Consider the following 20,413-nt stretch of genomic DNA (forward strand, 5'->3'; position numbering starts at 1 on the left):
ACCCTTTTATGAGCTATCAGACCCTCTTTCTTTCGGGGAATGTCATTCTCCGTTGTGTGCTGTCACATAGCCATGATATCGGACTGCACACTTTCCTGCATACCTCTATGGGGTGTGAGGGAAAGTATTCAAAAATACATTGCCAGAGTGCCTCTGCAGCCATTCTGGAGGCACATTATGGAGAATGGAATTACCCCCATAACATTTCTCAAGTAACAAAGGATCAGTGTTGTCCAACCAATTGCTCTACGTCTGATAGATGGCAAGCGTTCGGGGGCAGCATTGAGGAGGGGGCAGTAGTGGAGCAGGAAACGCATGGCTGCGTCATGGTTGTTTTTGGGGCAGGCCGATGACGTCGCTTGCAGTTCCTGCGATCGGAAACATGGCGGCGGTGCGCCTGCCTACGCAGCCAGGATGAGTAGGCAGGGATCAACCTCTAATTCTGGATTCTGCGATGCGCTCGGAATTACATTGTGATGGCATTGCGGGCGGCGCCATACATGCTGGGCAGATGTCTTGCCCTGTGCTAGGTGGCTCCCGGAATGCAATTTGATCCTGCGTTTTGTGCTTGAGATGCGCAACATGTACTATCATCTTTACACACTAGTTACATGCAATTTCCGCTGCTTCTTGGTCTTTTTACACCTGAGAATAAGGCTTCATATGAACAGTGTGTGCTATCATAGCTATCTTCTCTCCCCCAAATCCATTTGCTCTTTCATGACGATTATGGTTGTCCATTCTCTGCAGATTATCATCCTTTCCCTGAGACTATTTGCCGCATGTCGAGGCTTCAACACTGCTCATCCTTTATGGAAGCCATTTTGAAATACCTAATGATGTGTTCCATTTTCAGTCTAATTAGAACACCGTCCCCTCAGGCTATTACCAAGAGCGCCACAGGCAATAAGTACTTTGTGCCCTGGGCAGAGCCCATCACAACTGTAGGACACACAATTCTGCACAGGTACAAACCCTACGTCCCCCAGATCAGCCAATGTCCACAATGGTTGAGGTGGGGTACAGAGGTGGATATAGATCTATCGATATATATATATATATATATATATATATATATACACACACACACACACACACACACACACACACACACACTATAAGAACTATCTTCAGCATAAAGAAGAACAATGAGTTCTGGAAGTGATGATATGGCACCCACAGAGCCCTGCTCTCAACATCATCAAGTCTGTCTGGGATTACATGAAGAGACAGAAGGATTTCAGCAAGCCTACATCAACAGAAGATCTGTGGTTAGTTCTCCAAGATGTTTGGAACAACCTTCCTGCCGAGTTCCTTCAAAAACTGTTTGCAAGTGTACCTAGAAGACTTGATGCTGTTTTGAAGGCACAGGGTGGTCACACCAAATATTGATTTGGTTTAGAGTTCTCTTCTGTTCATTCACCTTGAATTTTGTTAATTGATAAAAAAATAAACTATAAACACTTCTATATTTGAAAGCATTCATACTTTGCAAAAGTTTTAGGCAGTAGTGGAAAAAATGCTGCACAGTATTAAAAATAAGATTTTAAACCTCCCGGTAAATCTTTTTCTCCTAGTCCGTAGAGGATGCTGGGGACTCCGTAAGGACCATGGGGATAGACGGGCTCCGCAGGAGACATGGGAACTAAGAAAGAACTTTAGGTATGGGTGTGCACTGGCTACTCCCTCTATGCCCCTCCTCCAGACCTCAGTTAAGAGAAACTGTGCCCAGAGGAGACGGACAGTACAAGGAAAGAATTTTGTTAATCCAAGGGCAAGATTCATACCAGCCCACACCATTCACACCGTATAACTAGGGTATATACGAACCAGTTAACAGTATGAAACAACACAGCATCAGACCTAGACTGATGAAAACTGTAACATAACCTTTATGTAAGCAAAACTATATACAAGTCTTGCAGAAGTAGTCCGCACTTGGGACAGGCGCCCAGCATCCTCTACAGACTAGGAGAAAAAGATTTACCGGTAGGTTTAAAATCTTATTTTCTCTTACGTCCTAGAGGATGCTGGGGACTCCGTAAGGACCATGGGGATTATACCAAAGCTCCCAAACGGGCGAGAGAGTGCAGATGACTCTGCAGCACCGACTGAGCAAACAGGAGATCCTCCTCAGCCAGGGTATCAAACTTGTAGAACTTCGCAAAGGTGTTTGAACCCGACCAAGTAGCAGCTCGGCACAATTGCAACGCCGAAACCCCTCGGGCAGCCATCCAAGAAGAGCCCACCTTCCTAGTGGCATGGGCCTTAATCGATCTTGGTAACAGCAATCCAGCCATTGAATGAGCATGCTGAATCGTGTTACAGATCCAGCGAGCAATAGTCTGCTTTGAAGCAGGAGCGCCAACCTTGTTGGCAGCATAAAGGACAAACAGCGCCTCTGTTTTCCTGACCCTAGCCGTTCTGGCTACGTACATTTTCAAAGCCCTGACCACATCAAGGGACTCGGAATCCTCCAAGTATCGCGTAGCCACAGGCACCACAATAGGTTGGTTCATATGAAAAGATGAAACCACCTTAGGCAAGAATTGAGGAACGGTCCGCAATTCCGCTCTATCCATATGGAAAACCAGATAGGGGCTTTTATGAGACAAAGCCGCCAATTCCGACACTTCGCCTAGCCGAAGCCAAGGCTAACAACATGACCACCTTCCAAGTAAGATATTTTAATTCCACCGTCTGAAGTGGTTCAAACCAGTGCGACTTAAGGAAACTCAACACGTTAAGGTCCCAAGGCGCCACCGGAGGTACAAAAGGAGGCTGAATATGCAGCACTCGCTTCATAAAAGTCTGTACTTCTGGGAGAGAAGCTAATTCCTTCTGAAAGAAAATGGATAGGGCCGAAATCTGAACCTTAATGGAGCCTAATTTTAGGCCCAAATTCACTCCAGTTTGTAGGAAGTGAAGAAAACGGCCCAGATGGAATTCACACCAAGAAACATACTTTCGCCATATACGGTGATAATGTTTAGCGGTCACGTCCTTCCTAGCCTTTATCAGAGTAGGAATGACCGCATCCGGAATGCCCTTTTCCGCTAGGATCCGGCGTTCAACCGTCATGCCGTCAAACGCAGCCGCGGTAAGTCTTGGAACAGACAGGGCCCCTGTTGTAGCAGGTCCTGTCTTAGAGGGAGAGGCCACGGATCTTCCGTGAGCATTTCCTGCAGATCCGGATACCAGGTCCTTCGTGGCCAATCTGGAACAATGAGAATGGTCTGTACTCCTCTTTTTCTTATTATTCTCAACACCTTGGGAATGAGAGGAAGAGGAGGAAACACATAGACCGACTGGAACACCCAAGGTGTCACTAGGGCGTCCATTGCCACCGCCTGAGGGTCTCTTGACCTGGCGCAATACTTCTGTAGTTTTTTGTTTAGGCGGGACGCCATCATGTCTATCTGGGGCAGGCCCCACTGACTTGCAATCTGTGCAAAGACTTCCTGATGAAGTCCCCACTCTCTTGGATGTAGATCGTGTCTGCTGAGGAAGTCTGCTTCCCAGTTGTCCACTCCCGGAATGAACACTGCTGACAGTGAGCCTACATGATTTTCCGCCCAGCGAAGACTCCTGGTGGCTTCCACCATAGCCACCCTGCTCCTTGTGCCGCCTTGGCGGTTTACATGAGCCACTGTGGTGATGTTGTCTGACTGGATCAGAACCGGTAGGTCGCGAAGCAAAGTCTCTGCTTGACGAAGGGCATTGTATATGGCCCTCAGTTCCAGGACGTTGATGTGGAGACAAGTCTCTTGACTTGACCAAAGACCTTGGAAGTTTCTTCCCTGTGTGACTGCTCCCCAACCTCGGAGGCTCGCGTCTGTGGTCACCAGAACCCAGTCCTGAATGCCGAATCTGCGGCCCTCCAGAAGGTGAGCACTCTGCAGCCACCACAGGAGAGATACCCTGGCCCTGGGGGACAGGGTGATCAACTGATGAATCTGAAGATGTGACCCGGACCACTTGTCCAGTAGGTCCCATTGGAAGGTCCTCGCATGGAACCTGCCGAAAGGAATGGCCTCGTAAGATGCCACCATCTTTCCCAGGACTCGAGTGCAGTGAAGCACCGACACCTGTTTTGGCTTCAATAGGTCCCTGACCAGAGTCATGAGTTCCTGGGCCTTTTCTATCGGAAGATAAACCCTTTTCTGGTCCGTATCCAGAATCATGCCTAAGAAGGTCAAACGGGTCGTAGGAACTAACTGACTTCGGGATATTGAGAATCCAGCCGTGTTGCTGTAACACCTCCAGTGAAAGTGACACGCTGTTCAACAACTGCTCTCGTGATCTCGCTTTTATTAGGAGATCGTCCAAGTATAGGATAATTGTGACCCCCTGCTTGCGCAGGAGCACCATCATTTCCGCCATTACCTTGGTGAGAATCCTCGGGGCCGTGGAAAGCCCAAACGGCAACGTCTGAAATTGGTAATGACAATCCTGTACCGCAAATCTCAGGTACGCCTGATGAGGTGGATATATGGGAACATGAAGGTATGCATCCTTTATGTCCAGGGACACCATAAAATCCCCCCATCTAGGCTGGCGTTGACCGCTCTGAGCGATTCCATCTGGAACTTGAACCTTTTCAAGTATAGGTTAAAGGATTTTAAAATTTAAAATGGGTCTGACCGAACCGTCCGGTTTCGGGACTACAAATAGGGTTGAGTAATACCCCCTCCCTTGTTGAAGCTGGGGAACTTTGATCACCACCTGTTGAAGACACAATTTTTGAATTGCATTTAAGACTATCTCCCTTTCTGGGGGAAAAGCTGGTATAGCAGATTTGAAAAACCGGCGAGGAGGCACCTGTTCGAACCCTGTAACCCTGGGAACAATCTCTATTGCCCAGGGATCCACCTGTGAGTGAACCGATATGTGGCTGAAAAGTCGAAGACGTGCCCCCACTGGGGCGGACTCCCTCAGCGGAGCCCCAGCGTCATGCAGTGGATTTTGAGAGGCCGGGGAGGACTTCAGCTCCTGGGACCTAGCTGTGGATGGCAGCTTTTTCCCTCTGCCCTTACCTCTGGCAAGAAAGGACGATCCTCGTGCTCTCTTGTTTTTATTTGACCGAAAGGACTGCATTTGATAATGTGGCGCTTTCTTAGGCTGTGAGGGAATATAAGGCAAAAAATTTGATTTACCTGCTGAGAGTCCTTCCCCAAACAATTCCTCACTCCTGTAAGGTAAAACCTCCATATGCCTCTTTGAGTCGGCATCACCTGTCCATTGCCGGGTCCATAGGACTCGTCTAGCAGAAATCGACATAGCGTTGACTCTAGAACCCAGTAGGCCAATGTCTCTTTGAGCATCCCTCATATAAGGTAGCATCTTTAATATGACCCAGGGTTAATAAAATGGTATCCTTATCCAGGGTATCCAATTCCGCAGATAAGGTATCTGTCCACGCTGCTACAGCGCTACAAACCCAAGCCGACGCTATCGCCGGTCTGAGTAAGGTACCAGAGTGTGTGTAAATGGACTTTAATGTAGCCTCCTGCTTGCGATCAGCAGGATCCCTGAGGGTAGCCGTATCTTGGGATGGCAGTGCTACCTTTTTGGATAAGCGTGTCAACGCTTTGTCTACCCTCAGGGAGGATTCCCACCGTATCCTGTCCTTAGTCGGGAAAGGATACGCCATAAGAATCCTTTTGGGAATCTGCAGTTTCTTGTCTGGAGATTCCCAAGCCTTTTCAAATAACTCGTTCAGCTCATGAGAAGGGGGAAAGGTTACCTCAGGTTTCTTTTCCTTATACATGTGTACCCTCGTGTCAGGGACAGGGGGTTCCTCTGTGATATGCAAAACATCCTTTATTGCAATAATCATATATTGAATACTTTTAGCCAATTTTGGCTGTAACTTTGCATCATCGTAGTCGACACTGGAGTCAGAATCCGTGTCGGTATTAGTGTCTACTATTTGGGATAGTGGGCGCTTTTGAGACCCCGAGGGTCCCTGCGACATAAGGGCAGGCAGGGCCTGACTCTCTGCATAATTCCTGGACTCAGCGTTGTCCAACCTTTTGTGCAACAAATTTACATTAGCACTTAAAACATTCCACATATCCACCCAGTCAGGTGTCGGTGTTGCCGACGGAGACACCACATTCATTTGCTCCACCTACTCACTAGGAAAGCCTTCTACCTCAGGCATGTCGACACACTCGTACCGACACCACACACTCAGGGAAACCTCTTATCTGAAGACAGTTCCCCCACAAAGGCCCTTTGGAGAGACAGAGAGAGAGAGTATGCCAGCACACACCCAGCGCTAATGACCCAGGAAAAAAAACACTATATGTTTACCCAGGTAGCGCTGTAATTATCTATTTGCGCCAAATTATGTGCCCCCCCTTCTTTAAAACCCTCTTTCACCGTGTAAGCAGGGGAGAGTCCGGGGAGCTTCCTCTCAGCGGTGTGCTGTGGAGAAAATGGCGCTGGTGAGTGCTGAGGAACAAGCTCCGCCCCCTCAGTGGCGGGCTTCGGTCCCGCTTAAAAATTCAAAATATGGCGGGGAATCTCTCTTATATACAGTGCCCAGCCTGTATCTAAGTTTATTGCCACCTTCGGAGGTCCATATTGCTGCCCAGGGCGCCCCCCCCTGCACCCTTACAGTGACTGCCGTTTGTGTGTGCTGTGTGGGAGCAATGGCGCACAGCACTACCGCTGTGCGTTACCTCAGTGAAGATCTGAAGTCTTCTGCCGCCTTTGAAGTCTTCTTTCTTCACATACTCACCCGGCTTCTGTCTTCCGGCTATGTAAGGAGGACGGCGGTGCGGCTCTGGGACGAACTGCGGGGTGAGACCTGCGTTCCGTTCCCTCTGGAGCTAATGGTGTCCAGTAGCCTAAGAAACAGAGCCTAACATTAAAGTAGGTCTGTTTCTCTCCCCTCAGTCCCTCGCTGCAGGGAGTCTGTTGCCAGCAGGCTCCCTGAAAATAAAAAAACCTAACAAATACTTTCTTTTCAGGAAAACTCAGGAGAGCTCCCTGTAATGCACCCAGTCTCCTCTGGACACAGTAATAAACAGGTCTGGAGGAAGGGCATAGAGGGAGGATCCAGTGCACACCCATACCTAAAGTTCTTTCTTAGTGCCCATGTCTCCTGCGGAGCCCGTCTATCGCCATGGTCCTTACGGAGTCCCCAGCATCCTCTAGGACGTAAGAGAAAATCAATGCTGTGTATGCAGTTTTGGGGAGCGTCGATGGGCGTATGCAAATCCAGACGGCTGTTAAATGAGCATATTTTCATCCATGGTGGATACTGGAGAACTGTCTATAGACTGGAACATGGCAGCCTGGGCACCAAACTGTAAATAATCTTTTGCCAGCAGCACAGGCTGCTTCTACCCTATACCACGCCCCCTCAGCCAGCTTGTTAGTTTTAAATTTGTAACCCTGGCTGGCCCAGACGCACACCAGAGGAGCCCAGCCGTGACTAGAACATCTGGGACAGGTAAGGAAGTGGGCTCCCTGCTTGCAGAGATCAACGTCTTTGCAGCTGTTCATGGTCGGTGAAGGAGGCGGTCAGTGGTGTTGGCAGGTGGGGTCCCAGTAGTCTGCCCACTAGACCTCCAAGGAATATGGCTGTAATTGGGCGCACAAATGAGCAGGACACATTCCCTGGGGTTGGCCAGATAGAGGTAAGCTCTCCCTGTTAGCTACTCCCCCACCGCTTCCTTCATACATCCTTGCCACAGGGCTGCCTGCCATACAGAGAGAGAGAGACACTGGTTCCTGTCTCCCTTGAACCTCACTCTTGGGTTCAGTATTTGGCTCCTTTCACCCCTACTGGGGTTGATTGTTAAGCACTATTGTCCATATCGTTAATATTTCTGCATTGAATGTATTTCTGCCTGTTTTATTGGAGGTGTGGCTATTAAATAACAATACTGTACTTGTAAAAAATAAACCCTACTGCTTGAGTTAGAAGTATAGATGTGCAGTTTGGATTTACTCAGATCACAAAAACGACATCTTATAGGTTATCTGGCTGTCACGTGTTTCAAATAACCAAACACAAAAATCTGCTTATTTTAGCATTAAGACCCAAGGAAATCTGAACCCGCACATCTCTAGTTAAAAGGGAGAGGCGGAACATTGACCTTGGACTATCCCAAAACGGTTTTACAAGTTTCACCCCTCTTGCACAGATAGTTTGCTTTCATGCAGCGTTTGAAGAGGTTGTGTTATTCCTGTACAAGGTACAAATGCTTAGTTCAAAAGTAGAGCAACATGTTAATGTTAGGAACCAGGGCAAACCCATGTGTGTACATGAAACCAAAAACCAGGGTTCTCATAAACATATCAAAACTACAATGGTGTTGAAAAGGTTGTAGTTATATTTTATGGACAGGACACAACCAGCATTAATTAATACATGGAAACAAAAATTCACTGGTCTGTAGCAATGCTAAGAGAAAGTTCACTTAATTTGCAAGAGTCTGTGACAAGGAGCTGCGCAGTCAAAAAAAGGTTTCATCCTCCATAAGGACAATGTACAAGCTCACACAGGTCTCTCTGTGAGGCAGTTTTAGGCAGAGAAGCAGATTTTAATTCTAAAACATACTCACCAGACCTAGAACCATGTGACTTCTTTCTTTTCCCTAAAGTCAAATCTGTACTTAAGGGAACCTGTTTTGCATCATTTACGGAGGTAAAGATGAAAACGACAGAGCTGTTGAGACAGCTGACAGATAATAAACTACAGCACAGCTTAAACCAGTGAAACACCTTTCTTATCCAATAACCTGTTCAACACAGGTGAGGGCAATTACAAATGAAGAGAAAAGTCTAGTAGAAGAGCATTCTGTCCCTCCTGGAGAGGGTCATGTTGGGAGGCATGTGAATGCAGAAGGGGAACAACGTTAAAATGTACTAAATATAAACAAATTATAGCATCATTCTTGTTATTTAATAGCCACACATAGTATTTTAGAACTGTGACTAAGGGGTCTATTTACTAAGCCTTGGATGGAGATACAGTGCACGGAGATAATGTACCAGCCGCAAATAAAAGAGATACGTGGAATACCGCTCGACCAGCGCCTCACTCAACGTCAGTAGAGTTTTAATCACACCCGGCTCTCAGATCCAAAACATCCTTCGGACGTAGTATACAGGAACATGATCTCAGTATTGGTCATAGGAGGTGCGTCTGGGAGAGCATTTAAGGAATATAAAGAAAGGTCTTGAGACACATGCTCTCTCAGACCACTTTAAAAAACATCATGGGTGCTCCACAGCCGCCATTAGACGGTTTGTGGGCATCCAATGGGTAAGAGGTCATTGGAGGAGGCGGGATCCGATAAATCAATTGGCTAAGGCAGAGATGAAAGCCATTTACGAATTGGGGACCCTTCAACCAAAGGGCCTCAATCTGGATTTCGAGGTGAAATGGTTCTTGTAGACGATTTATTATTATTTTTTATTCTATTAATTCAGATGTGACTCATGTATTTATCCTAATGAATCTTTGTCTATCCCACGATTTATTAGGAATATTGTGAAAAATAGGATTTATCCAGTCGGAAAGGACTATAAAATATTCATCTATGATGCAACCTCCCGCTTTAAATCTAATCTTTTCGCTGAAATATTATTGTGCTATCAGCCAGATGAGAAGTATAACAGCAGACATACAAACAGTATTTCTCTAACGTCCTAGTGGATGCTGGGGACTCCGTCAGGACCATGGGGAATAGCGGGCTCCGCAGGAGACAGGGCACATCTAAAAAGCCTTTTAGGTCACATGGTGTGTACTGGCTCCTCCCCCTATGACCCTCCTCCAAGCTTCAGTTAGGTTTCTGTGCCCGTCCGAGTAGGGTGCAACCTGGATGGCTCTCTTATAGAGCTGTTTAGAAAAGTCTTTTTTAGGTTTAAACTAATCAGTGATTCCTGCTGGCGACAGGATCACTGCAACGTGGGACTTAGGGGAGAGACTTGCAACTCACCTGCGTGCAGGAGGATTGAAGTCTTAGGCTACTGGACACTGAGCTCCAGAGGGAGTCGGAACACAGGTCAGCCTGGGGTTCGTCCCGGAGCCGCGCCGCCGATCCCCCTTACAGACGCTGAAGACGGCGGAGACGGAGGTCCGGTGACAGGCGGCAGAAGGCTTCTCAGTCTTCATAGAGGTAGCGCACAGCACTGCAGCTGTGCGCCATTGTTGTCTCACAGGCTCACTGACACGGTCACGGAGGGTGCAGGGCGCTGCTGGGGGCGCCCTGGGCAGCAATATAAATACCTAATTTGGCAAAAGAAATACACCACATATAGCCATTAAGGCTATATGTATGTATTTTAACCCAGGCCAGTATTAAACAAACCGGGAGGAAAAGCCCGCCGAGAAAGGGGCGGAGCTTATTCTCCTCAGCACACAGGCGCCATTTTCCTGCCCAGCTCCGCTGGTGAGGAAGGCTCCCACTCTCCCCTGCACTGCACTACAGAAACAGGGTTAAAGAGAAGGGGGGCATAAATTGGCGATATATATATATATATATTAAGAGCGCATATATAGAAACAACACCTTCTAGGGTTGTTATATACATTATAGCGCTTTTGGTGTGTGCTGGCAAACTCTCCCTCTGTCTCCCCAAAGGGCTAGTGGGTCCTGTCCTCTATCAGAGCATTCCCTGTGTGTGTGCTGTAGGTCGGTACGTGTGTGTCGACATGTATGAGGAAAATGTTGGTGAGGAGACGGAGCAAATTGCCTGTAATGGTGATGTCACTCTCTAGGGAGTCGACACCGGAATGGATGGCTTACTTATGGAATTACGTCATAATGTCAACACGCTGCAAGCCGGTTGACGACATGAGACAGTCGGCGGACAAATTAGTATCGGTCCAGGCGTCTCAGACACCGTCAGGGGCTTGTAAAAACGCCCAATTACCTCAGTCGGTCGACAGACACTGACACGGACACTGACCCCAGTGTCGACGGTGAAGAAACAAACGTATTTTTCCTTTAGGGCCACAAGTTACATGTTAAGGGCAATGAAGGAGGTGTTACATATTTCTGATACCACAAGTACCACAAATAAGGGTATTTTGTAGGGTGGGAATAAACTACTTGTAGTTTTGCCTGAATCAGATAAATTAAATGAAGTGTGTGATGATACGTGGGGTTCCTCCGATAGAAAGTTATGGGCGGTATACCCTTTCCCGCCAAAAGTAAGGGCGAGTGGGAAAACACACCTTAGGGTGGATAAGGCGCTCACACGCTTATAAAAACATGGCGTTACCGTCTCCAGATACGGCCGCCCTCAAGGAGCCAGCTGATAGGAAGCTGGAAAAATATCATAACAGTATATACACACATACTGGTGTTATACTACGACCAGCAATCGCCTCAGCCTGGATGTGCAGCGCTGAGGGGGCTTGGTCGGATTTCCTGACTGAAAATTTTGATACCCTTGACAGGGACAAGATTTTATTGACTATAGAGCATTTTAAGGATGCATTTCTATATATGCGTGATGCGCAGAGGCATATTTGCATTCTGGCATCAAGAGTAATTGTGATGTACATATCTGCCAGACAAAGACACGATAGTGGTCAGGTGAGGCAGATTCCAGACGGCATATGGAAGTATTGCCGTATAAAGGGGCGGTCCATTGGACCTGGTGGCCATGGCAACAGCTGAAAAATCCACCTTTTGTTACCCCGAGTCACATATCGGCAGAAAAGGACACAGTCTTTTCAGTCTCAGTCCTTTCGTCCCCATACGGGCAGGCGGGCAAAGGCCAGTCATATCTGCCCAGGGGTAGAGGAAAGGGAAGAAGACTGCAGCAAGCAGCCCATTCCCGGGAACAGAAGCCCTTCACAGCTTCTGCCAAGTCCGCAGCATAACGCTGGGGCCGTACAAGCGGACTCAGGTGCGGTAGGGGGTCATCTCAAGAGTTTCAGAATCACTCGCAAGGGAACTCCGGGATCCTACATGTAGTATCCCAGGTGTACATTGGAAATTCGAGACGTCTCCCCCTCACACAATTCACAGGCTGTATTCCCAGCAGGTGATAATCAAAGTACCCCTCTTACAACAAGGAAGGGGGTAGTATTCCACACTATATTGTGGTACTGAAGCCAACCGGCTCGGTGAGATCTGAAATATTTGAACACTTACATACAAGCGTTCAAATCAAGATGGAGTCACTCGGAACAGTGATAGCGAACCAGGAAGAAGGGGACGATATGGTGTCACTGGATATCAGGGACGCTTACATACAGGTCCAAATTTGCCCTTCTCACCAAGGGTACTTCAGGTTCCTGGTACAGAACTGTCACTATCAGTTCAGACGCTGCCGTTTGGATTGTCCACGGCGCCCCGGGTCTTTACCAAGGTAATGGCCGGAATGATGATTTTTCTTAAAAGAAACATGGACGCTTTCCTGATAAGGGCAAGGTCCAGAGAACAGTTGGAGGTCGGAGTAGCACTATCTTAAGTAGTTCTACGACAGCACGAATGGATTCTAAATATTCCAAAATCGCAGCTTTTTCCGACGACACGTCTACTGTTCCTAGGGATGATTCTGGACACAGTCCAGAAAAACGTGTTTCTCCCAGTGGAGAAAGCCAGGGAGTTATCCGAGCTAATCGGGATCCTCCTAAAACCAGGAAAACTGTCAGTGCATCATTGCACAAGAGTCCTGGTAAAAATGGTGGCTTATTACGAAGCAATTCCATTCGGCAGATTTCCCGCAAGAACACTTCAGTGGGATCTGCTGGACAAATGGTCCGGATCGCATCCTCAGATGCATCAGCGGATAACCCTATATCCAAGGACAAGGGTGTCTCTCCTGTGGTGATTACAGAGTGCTCATCGTCTAGAGGGCCGCAGATTCGGCATTCAGGATTGGATGCCGGTGACCACGGAGGCCAGCCTGAGAGGCTGGGGAACAGTCACACAGGGAAAAAATTTCCAAGGAAGTGTGATTAAGTCTGGAGAATTCTCTCCACATAGATGGAGCTAAGAGCAAAATTATAATGCTCTAAACTTAGCAAGACCTCTGCTTCAAGGTCAGCCGGTATTGATCCAGTGGGATAACATCACGGCAGTCGCCCACGTAAACAGAAAGGGCGGCACAAGAAGCAGGAGGGCAGTGACAAAACTGCAAGGATTTTTCGCTAGGCGGAAAATCATGTGATAGCACTGTCAGCAGTGTTCTTTCCGGGAGTGGACGACTGGGAAGCAGACTTCCTCAGCAGGCATTACCTCCACCCGGCAGAGTGGAAACTTCATAGGGAAGTTTTTCAGCATGATTGTGGACCGTTGGCAAAGACCAAAGGTGGACATGATGGCGTCCCGCCCGAACAAAAAACGGGACAGGTATTCCGCCAGGTCTTGAGACCTTCAGGCGATAGCTGTGGATGTTCTGGTAACACCGTGGGTGTAACAGTCAGTGTATGTGTTCCCTCCTCTGTTTCTCATAACCAAGGTATTGAGAATTATAAGACATAGAGGAGTATGAACTATACTAGTGGCTCCGGATTGGCCAAGAGGGACTTGGTACCCGGAACTTCAAGAGATGCTCACAGAGGACTAAGGGCCTGGGGAGCTAAGAAGGAACTTGCTTCAGCAAGTACCATGTATATTCCAAGACTTACCGCGGCTGCGTGTGACGGCATGGCGGTTGAATGCCGGATCCTGAAGGGAAAAGGCATTCCATAAGAGGTCATACCTACCCTGGTCGAAGCCAGGAAGGAGGTGACCGCACAACGTCATCACCACATGTGGTGAAAATATGTTGCGTGGGTGAGGCCAGGAAGGCTCCACGAAGGAAATTCAACTAGGTCGATTTCTACACTTCCTGAAAACAGGAGTGTTTTGAGCCTCAAATTGGGGTTCATTAAGATTTAAATTTCGGCCCTGTAGATTTTCTTCTAGAAATAAATTAACTTCAGTTCCTGAAGTCCAGATTGTAAAGGGTGTATTGCATATACAGCTCTTTTGTGCCTCTAGGGGCACCGTGAGATCTCAACATAGTGTTGGGATTCCTTATATTCATATTGGTTTGAACCGCTCAAATCTGTGGATTTGAAATATCTCACATGGAAAGTGACCATGCTGTTGACCAATATCTCACATGGAAAGTGACCATGTTGTTAGCCCTGGCCTCGGCCAGGCGATTGTCAGAATGGGCGGCTTTGTCTTACAAAAGCCCATATTAAAAATTTTCCATTTGAACAGGGCAGAACTGGGTCTCGTCTCCAGTTTCTTCCTAAAGGGGTGTCAGCGTTTTCACCTGAAACAACCTATTGTGGTGCCTGCGGCTACTAGGGACTTGGAGGATTCCAAATTTACTAGACGTTGTCAGGGCCCTAAAAATATATATATATATATATATATATATATATATATATATATATATAGTTAGGACGGCTGGTGTCAGAAAGTCTGACTTGCTGTTTATATTGTATGCACCCAACAAGCTGGGTGCTCCTGCTTCTAAGCAGTCTATTGCACGCTAGATTTGTAGTACAATTCAGCTTGCACATTCTGTGGCAGGCCTGCCACAGCCGAAATATGTAGATGCCCATTCCACAAGGAAGGTGGCCTCATCCTGGGCGGCTGCCCGAGGAGTCTCGGCATTATAACTTTGCCGAGCAGCTACGTGGTCAGGGGAGAACACGTTTGTAAAATTTTACAAATTTGATACTCTGGCTAAAGAGGACCTGGAGTTCTCTCATTCGGTGCTGCAGAGTCATCCGCACTCTCCCGCCCGTTTGGGAGCTTTGGTATAATCCCCATGGTCCTGACGGAGTCCCCAGCATCCACTAGGACGTTAGAGAAAATAAGATTTTACTTACCGATAAATCTATTTCTCGTAGTCCGTAGTGGATGCTGGGCGCCCATCCCAAGTGCGGATTGTCTGCAATGTTTGTACATAGTTATTGTTACAAAAATCGGGTTATTACTATTGTTGTGAGCCATCTTTTTAGAGGCTACTTCGTGTTTTGTTATCATACTGTTAACTGGGTTCAGATCACAAGTTGTACGGTGTGATTGGTGTGGCTGGTATGAGTCTTACCCGGGATTCAAGATCCTTCCTTATTGTGTACGCTCGTCCGGGCACAGTACCTAACTGAAGCTTGGAGGAGGGTCATAGGGGGAGGAGCCAGTACACACCATGTGACCTAAAAGGCTTTTTAGATGTGCCCTGTCTCCTGCGGAGCCCGCTATTCCCCATGGTCCTGACGGAGTCCCCAGCATCCACTACGGACTACGAGAAATAGATTTATCGGTAAGTAAAATCTTATTTTTGCCCGATGAACACAGAAGCCGTGAGGATGACGGAATGTGCATGATCACTAACGGGAAACCCGTCTTGTTGATTTAAATGTTGACCATAACCACGGCTGTCCCCCTGGTGAGAATCACGTGAGCGGAGTCCCCGAGAGGAGGAGTGCGGGACGTTGCCAGATACGTCACGATGCGGCCGCTGACAGCTCGAGAGATCACGTGATCGGAACGTCTAGGGGGAAGGATCAAGTGACGTCACGTGATACCACGTGACCGCAAATACAGCGGAAGCGGGAGAGCGTCACACTCGAGACGAGCAGTGTGATTGGGGTTGCTAGGAAACTCCTGTGGTAGTTAGGGGTGGTCCTAGCGTACATGTCCATGAGGATCAGCTGCGCTGGGACCAATAGGAATAAGGGAGTAGGGATTTAAAGAGAAGGACAGCATGTGTAAGACATCCACATTTGAGCGGACCTTGAGAAAGACCCGAGGAGGGTCGTAACGCGTAGGTGCTCTTTTGGACTGACTACCTGAATGGGAGCGACGATTGTGAACTGAGCCGGTGTGTGAAGAAGTCCTGGGACTGGGGAATCCCTTGCTGCAGCCTGGTGATTTACTCTGTGTCATTCATGCCTTTAGAACTGACGTGAGCCAGTTCTTACTTCTAGCCGGTAATCAGCCATTTTTATCACTGTTGCCCAGGGTGTCAGCCCTAATAGTGAATGTCTGTACCATCATTGTGTGGTTTGTGTATTTTATGATTCATTTTTAATTGTTTGTGTGATGTATTAAATTTTTAAACAGTATCACACTATGGTTGCCCATTATCTCTCTTTCCGGTAAAACCTCCTATGACCAATACTGAGATCATGTTCCTGTATACTACGTCCGAAGGATGTTTTGGATCTGAGAGCCGGGTGTGATTAAAACTCTACTGACGTTGAGTGAGGCGCTGGTCGAGCGGTATTCCACGTATCTCTTTTATTTGCATTTTGTATTAGAGGTGGGAAAAGCCTCTGGTGGTACACTGTATGATTAGCTGCCTTAATTGCGCATTGCCTGACACTCCAAATTTTCTTTGCTATAATGTACCAGCCAATCACCTACTGTCATTTTTCAAACCCACACAGCCTGTGGCATGGCAGTTAGGAGGTGGTTGGCTGGTATTTTATCTCCATCCAAGGCTTAGTAAATAGTCCCCTTAATGTTTAATATTCTATAACTGAGGCAGTTTCTCATAACTGTTCTGCTTTTTTTTCTATCTTCTTTTGCTGGTCAGTGGATTTGCACACTTTCGGCGGGATGTAATGAATGGGAGTCCAAGATCGCTGAACGTGCGGGATGCTGGTCAATCTCTGATAGTTTTTTTAAAAATAGCAAACACTTACAAGGCATGCCTTGCAAGTGCTTGCCCCTTTAAAAAGAGCCTGAGATCGTCCGACCTCCAGTGATCTTGGACTTCATTACATCCCACCCGCATTTGTTTATAAAATGCCTTCTTTATAATATACTACTAGGTACCAATTATAAGTGGTCCTCCACAGACATTCAGTTCCTTTTACCTTATTAAGCACAATATTATTTATATTCCACAGTGTGAGGAAGTATTCCCTGAAACACATTACTAGTTCTTTTCCAAGGTCATGCAGCCAAGGGCTCCAGGAAGGGGGCTGGTGCAGTGTCGTCCATGGTTTCTTGTCAGACCTGTACAGCATCCATTTCAGCTTTAGCCCAAGATCACGAGGGTCTGTGTGATGCTTGTTTTTAAGGGATGCAGCATGACCGTAATCAAGCCTTGGGTCCCATTCAAGAACCAGCGTGGGCATCCACTGTGTCACAAGCTAAGCTGCAACTGGCCATCCAACTGCAGGCACCATGACCTGTTCCACAAGTGCCTACTCTTGCTGCGCTTGTTCCTTCTGTTCCTTAGGTGTCACAGGTGGCCGTGCCGTAACCAGCATGGGTTAATGGATTGTCTCAATCAGCCCAGGGTATGGTGCAGGTGTTCTCTTCAGCAGATGCTGGGTCATCCACCTCAGACCCAACCCCTCTCATGTCCGGCTATTACTTTGAGTCAGAAGATCCCTACTCTGTGGAGCATGAGGTTTCAGTGACCTCGGACGTGGAAACTTCTTCTGTTCCAGAACACTCACAGTACCAGGTGACCACTAATACCTTAATCAAGGTGGTCTGGTCCACTCTGTTGCCTTCTTTCAGAGACATGGTTACATCCAAACAAGCGTTTTAGGGTGTCTAAATGCCTTTTACATTTTTACCCTCACCTTTCTGCAGATAGCGCTAAATGGGAATCTCCACTCAGATCACTCGTTTGGCTAAATCCACCACCCTTTAGGGGCGTGGCTTGGACGGGCACGGTGTAGGAGGCCAACTCCACAGCAATTTGGCCTATACATGCAATCCTGTGCAATTTGCCTGGATCCTGGCACAGATATTTTGCCCTGCACTTACCTCTCCAGGGAGCAGGGACAAAATCACCAAGGCTGAGGGCAAAGTAAGGAAAGGAGGAGTATGGACAAAAGCGACTGGGCTGACAATAAAGCAAGGCGAGGTGTGAGGACAAAATCGTCAAGGTTGAGAGCAAATCAAGGCAAAGTTTGGGGACAAAAGTGACTGGACTGAGGGAAAATCAAGGCAAAGAATGGTGACAAAAGCGACTGGTCTAACCGTAGGGTAGCCAATACTGGAAACGGTGGGATTCTGGCCTAAAATAACGAGTTTTATGGTAAGAACTTACCCTTGTTAAAACTCTTTCTGCGAGGTACACTGGGCTCCACAAGTCTGGACAATGGGGTGTAGAGTAAAATCTTGATCCGAGGCACCAACAGGCTCAAAGCTTTGACTGTTCCCAGAATGCACAGCGCCGCCTCCTCTATAACCCCGCCTCCCAGCACAGGAGCTCAGTTTAGTTAACCAGCCCAATGCAGTAGCAGGAAAAGAGACGACAACGGTTAGTAGCCACATACACCACACACTCACAACAAGAGAAGTGTCAGCGGCTAATGCCATATCAACCCAAAGAAGCTAAGTGCGTTAGGGTGGGCGCCTTGTGGAGCCCAGTGTACCTCGCAGAAAGAGTTTTAAAAAGGGTAAGTTCTTACCATAAAACTCGTTTTCTGCTGCGGGGTACACTGGGCTCCACAAGTCTGGACAATGGGGATGTCCTAAAGCAGTTCCTTATGGGAGGGGACGCACTGTAGCGGGCACAAGAACCCGGCATCCAAAGGAAGCATCCTGGGAAGCGGCAGTATCGAAGGCATAGAACCTTATGAACGTGTTCCCGGAGGACCACGTAGCCGCCTTGCACAATTGGTCAAGGGTCGCACCACGTTGGGCCGCCCAAGAAGGTCCAACAGACCGAGTAGAATGGGCCGTAATGTGAACATGAGCTGACAGACCAGCCTTCACATAAGCATGCGCAATCACCATTCTAATCCACCTGGCCAGGGCCTGCTTGTGAGCAGGCCAGCCACGTTTGTGAAATCCAAACAAAACAAAGAGAGAATCAGACTTTCGAATAGAAACAGTTCTCTTCACATAGATACGGAGAGCCCTACCACATCCAAAGACCGCTCTTTGGGAGACAATTCAGGAGAAACAAAAGCTGGAACCACAATCTCCTGATTAAGGTGGAACGAAGAAACCACCTTAGGTAAATATCCGGGACGAGTCCTAAGAACCGCCCAGTCATGGTGAAAAATCAGATATGGGGTACTACAAGACAAGGCACCCAAATCCGACACTCTTCTAGCAGAGGCAATAGCCAGCAAGAACACCAATTTAAGGGAAAGACACTTAAGGTCAGCTTGAACCAAGAGGTTCAAATGGAGGCTCCTGCAACGCCTCCAAAACCACCGACAAGTCCCAAGGAGCAACAGGCGGGACATAGGGAGGTTGGATACGCAACACACCCTGAGTGAAAGTATGAACATCAGGTAAAGTCGCAATTTTTCTCTGAAACCACACCGACAAGGCAGAAATAGGAACCATGAGGGAGGCCAGACGCAGGCCTAAATCTAGGCCCTGCTGTAGAAAAGCCAAAAGTTTGGCTGTACTAAACTTAGAAGCGTCATAATGGTTAGATGCGCACCAAACAAAGTAGGAATGCCAGACCCGATGGTAAATTCGAGCAGAGGCCGGTTTCCGGGCCCGCAACATAGTTTTAATGACCTCTTCAGAAAAACCCTTAGCTCTTAAGACGGAAGCTTCAAGAGCCACGCCGTCAAAGGGCTAGGTCCTGGTAGACACAGGGGCCCTGAACGAGGAGGTCTGGGCGTTGTGGAAGTAGAAGTGGACGCTCTGACGATTGGCTTTGCAGGTCTGAGAACCAGTGCCGTCTGGGCCATGCCGGAGCTATGAGAAGCAGATTTCCTTTTTCTTGCTTGAACTTCCGAATTACCCTGGGCAGGAGTGACACCGGAGGGAACACGTACGGCAGCCGAAACCTCCACGGCACTGCCAGCGCATCCACGAATGCTGCTTGAGGATCCCTTGTCCTTGCTCCGAAGACCGGAACCTTGTGATTGTGTCGAGACGCCATCAGATCCACATCTGGAAGACCCCACCTTTCCACGAGGAGTTGGAACACTTCTGGATGGAGGCCCCACTCGCCGGCATGCACGTCCTAACGACTGAGAAAGTCCGCTTCCCAATTCAGGACTCCCGGAATGAATATTGCCGATATTGCCGGTAGATGGCGTTCTGCCCAACGTAGAATCCGTGAGGCTTCCTTCATTGCCAAAGCGCTCCCAGATGCACCATGCTCTGAGCAGGGACCAGGGAGGATTTCTTCCAGTTGATGAGCCACCCGTGGGCTTGTAGAAACCGGACCGTCATATCCAGATGACGCAGGAGAAGATCTGGGGAATTTGCCAGGATTAACAAGTCGTCCAGATACGGCAGTATCCTGACCCCTTGACGGCGGAGTACCACCGCCATAACTTTGGTGAAGACTCGCGGAGCCGTTGTTAAACCAAAAGGTAACGCCCGAAACTGGTAATGGAGGTTGCCAATAGCGAACCTCAGGTATTGTTGATGTGACACTGCTATAGCAATATGCAGGTAAGCATTCTGTATGTCCAGGGAAACCATGTAGTCCCCAGGTTCCAAGGCCAGAACTATAGAGCGAAGGGTTTCCATACGGAACTT

General features: G+C 48.0%; 1 protein-coding gene across 2 annotated transcripts in view; it reads right to left on the reverse strand.

Moving 5' to 3' along the window:
* STAU1 (staufen double-stranded RNA binding protein 1) overlaps positions 1–20,413 on the reverse strand; it is a 140,128-nt gene that overhangs the window by 1,152 nt on the left and 118,563 nt on the right. The gene's annotated exons all lie outside the window — the stretch shown is intronic.

This window comes from Pseudophryne corroboree, chromosome 3 (genome assembly GCF_028390025.1).
Source record: "Pseudophryne corroboree isolate aPseCor3 chromosome 3, aPseCor3.hap2, whole genome shotgun sequence".
NCBI lineage: Eukaryota > Metazoa > Chordata > Amphibia > Anura > Myobatrachidae > Pseudophryne > Pseudophryne corroboree.